Source organism: Penaeus monodon, chromosome 30 (assembly GCF_015228065.2).
Source record: "Penaeus monodon isolate SGIC_2016 chromosome 30, NSTDA_Pmon_1, whole genome shotgun sequence".
In the NCBI taxonomy this organism is placed as follows: domain Eukaryota; kingdom Metazoa; phylum Arthropoda; class Malacostraca; order Decapoda; family Penaeidae; genus Penaeus; species Penaeus monodon.
Window position 1 is genome coordinate 15,328,154 of NC_051415.1, and position 3,276 is coordinate 15,331,429.

General features: G+C 41.1%; 1 long non-coding RNA gene across 1 annotated transcript; it reads left to right on the forward strand.

The window, feature by feature from the left end:
• Nucleotides 1–6: 6 nt before the first annotated feature.
• Nucleotides 7–2,673, forward strand: LOC119592550. Its single transcript, XR_005230442.1, has 2 exons — nucleotides 7–187; nucleotides 340–2,673. It is a non-coding gene; the product is annotated as an uncharacterized LOC119592550 (long non-coding RNA).
• The last annotated feature ends 603 nt before the right edge of the window (nucleotides 2,674–3,276 follow it).

The window sequence follows — 3,276 nt, forward strand, 5'->3', positions numbered from 1 at the left end:
AGAGCAGTGTCTTTAACTTCGACGATGACATCGACGCAAGAAGGCTGCCCACCTTCAAGAAGACTTAACGCCAGCTTTAGAAACAATCATAGCCAGTTTCCACCTTCGACATGTCATAATACTATTCTGAAGCGCCTGGGCTTGAGTACATAAGAAGTCGAGAAGTGTCTGGAGTTCCACTTGAATGGTAAGTCCAAACGTTTTTTTTATTTGTTTGTTACATAAAACAAATTTTCATAATAAAGAACAACGAAGACATCCCTTTATATGAAATTCTATTATCGATTGCATGATTTCTCGGTAGATTTAAAATGCATATACCTTTCTCCTACGTTTCAGAAGGAGCTGAGGAGTTAGGGTTTCACGTCCCTCCACATCGCCACTAATAACACCTGACGGTCCTTGCTGCACATCTGAATACCACCCGCCCCGACGTGAAGCATAGCCCCCACGCCTCTTTTTCCTGTTTGTAGAGCCCATCGCGAACAGTGGTCCAGACACACCGCGAAATATTGGTCCACTCCAGATAAACACACAGGTCAAGATCTGTTAAGAATCAACGGCCCACAGCGTATTGTGAACCTAATCAAGATTTATCATAAACGCTGGTCAAGAATCACAGTATATCAGCCCAGACGTGGAGTGAATATCGGACCACATCCAGTATGAACATCTGTACGGTCCCATTGTGAAGACAAAGCTAAGCTCGCCACGAACCTTTTCCCAGACCATATTCTTCAATGATTAAGGCTCGTTTCGTCGTCTCCAGCAACCTAGCAACTCGCCATCACTGGTCCAACACTAAAGCTCCAGACTCTAGTCACATTAAAAGGCGAAATACCATCGAGATTGTAGAAACCCCTGATCTTGCACCACTGTCTTCATAACTGACCATATCAAGATGAGGAACAGACGACCACTACGAATACTTGCAGTTGGTATCAACTTACTTATCAGCCCAAAGACTTGCCTTGGAACAGCAAGGTAAAAAAGAACATCATAACCTGGGAATCTGGCGTTGACATCATTCCTATCAGGAACATGTGTTAAATATGAATTCAACTTTCTACCCGCTTTCGGCATCAGGTCAGGAGGAAGTAGCGGGTGCACTCCAGCTCCCGACAACGTTTGACAATCGCTGTTATCGTCAGGAGGAAGTGGAAGTTTCACTGCGGCTCTTGACAACGCATTGGCAATTACGGATAAGTTAGGGGGAAGTGATAACCTTGCAGAACTTCTGACTTCACGCTGATAATCACTCTTCGTTTTTAAATAACTGACATAATCTTTACATCACCTAAAAACATGTTGGGAATTCCTAATATGCAAGAACAGAATGGAGGTGCCCCTGAAGGCGTGCCATGGGCGCCAGATGGTCCGCGCAGAAGAGTTGCCAGGCACTTGTGACAGTGAATAACCAGCATGTGTTTGTGTGATTGCGGTTGTTGACAACATCAACACTGGTTACAAAACTTTGATGAATATACACCAAAATTAAATTTGAAACGTGACAGTCTTTGGGTCATGACTGCTACCAGTGAAAAAAATGTTCAGTTCCATTGCGAAAAGTATAATGTCCACGTATCAATTCTTGAGGAACTTTGTGTTATCAAGAAAGTTACAGCATTATTATCCTCTTCATGATTATTTTCACTATGGCCATCATCGTTACCTTATTATAATAATCTTACTTGCGCGCTGCAAAGTCGGAACATAAAACGTGAAATCCTTTTTATATCCGCCAGGCATTCTTTGCGCTTCTCGTCGCATGAAAGTCGTGCCATTTGAGTTCTTGGAGCGAGGTGCAAGTTATTTGGCTCGGTGTGCGGGTCGCCAAGGTTGCTGTCGCGTTTCCCATGGCTCCTCGGATTATCCATGGTGATGTACGATCCGAGTAACTGCGGGGCAAAGTTGCAATACAAAACCAAGCTAGATAGTAACTTCCGGTTGTTGGTGACGACTGAGTGTTGTATTTACAATACAGCCAAAAGATTATCAATCGTTTGTATTGGGAATGTTTTAGTTTGAGCGTCACTCTGATTGTCTTTCGTCTGTATTGTATTATCATTTTCCGACTTGGACAATCATGGAGTAGAGAATTCTTAGATCACAGGATCAAAATCGTAACCTTAATAAGGCTATCAAAATCGCACATATTAACAGTTCTCCTCCATCCATCGAAGTAAGACGCTGGGCCTTGAGAAAAGCATGATAAAACTGACTTCTTTTCACTTGACTAAGACTCGGAGTGTTACTGTGAGTGTCTGTGTGTAAACATTACGACGCATCGAGGAAGGAGTTTGTTTTCCTTCTCTCGCAGCGTCGGTTATCACACGCGAACTATTTGTGGTGTGCAGTGTTGCGATGGCTTTGAGTTCCCAGCATGTAATTCACAAGGGCGTGTGTACTTCTAGTTTGCAACAGTGCACTTCATACCGGCCAATGAGTCCTCTGAAGGGTTGGAAATATAACATGCTGCCACCTGACCAATCAGAGAACTCCCTGGCCTCTTGGGACAAGCGCTTCCTTGCTATTGGTTCCTTCAGTGCCACCTGAACCAATAGGAGGAACATTTGTTCTTGTTCCGTGTGAGATGTGTGATCCGGAATGTTTAGCTCATTATGGCATGACTGATGTGAATTACTGGATTGACTTAATAAACAAAACCACCCATTGAGCGTATCATTATTAGATGGCTTAGATATACATATACGGAAGGATATTCAGAGTAATATTGATCTTGCAATAAATGCATGCCCATTTTGTACAAGTACAAATACTCATACATTCAAAAACTTACTAGTAAGTTATTGCGTTAGCTAATCACTTTTAATAAAATAGGTTTGCGGATAAAAAAAACCCGGAAATTTGTTGGTCGAATGTAAAGCGATTTGCTTCCCCTAAACTTTAAATGTTTATAAACGTTTCATATATTTGTTTAGCTAACCCTATGATAATTATAAGAATGTTTCCCTATATTGATATTGTTTGTTGAATACAAAATAATGGTAAAAGATTTCACTGAAGGATTAGATTGTCAAGCATTATGAAGTCATTTCCTTTGGTGCAGTTGACGTTTTCTTACGGGATTCAACAAAGATATACGTTTTAGCCGACCTTTTCCAAGGCATAGATTTTTGTTTCAATGTAACACTAAAGGTAGCATTAAATATAACACTAAAGCTAGCTTAGATACTTACCTACGTGATAACATAGTTATTCACAGGTTTTCATTTACTAGAAAAAAATGAAATAAAACGTGAGACAGCTTTCCAT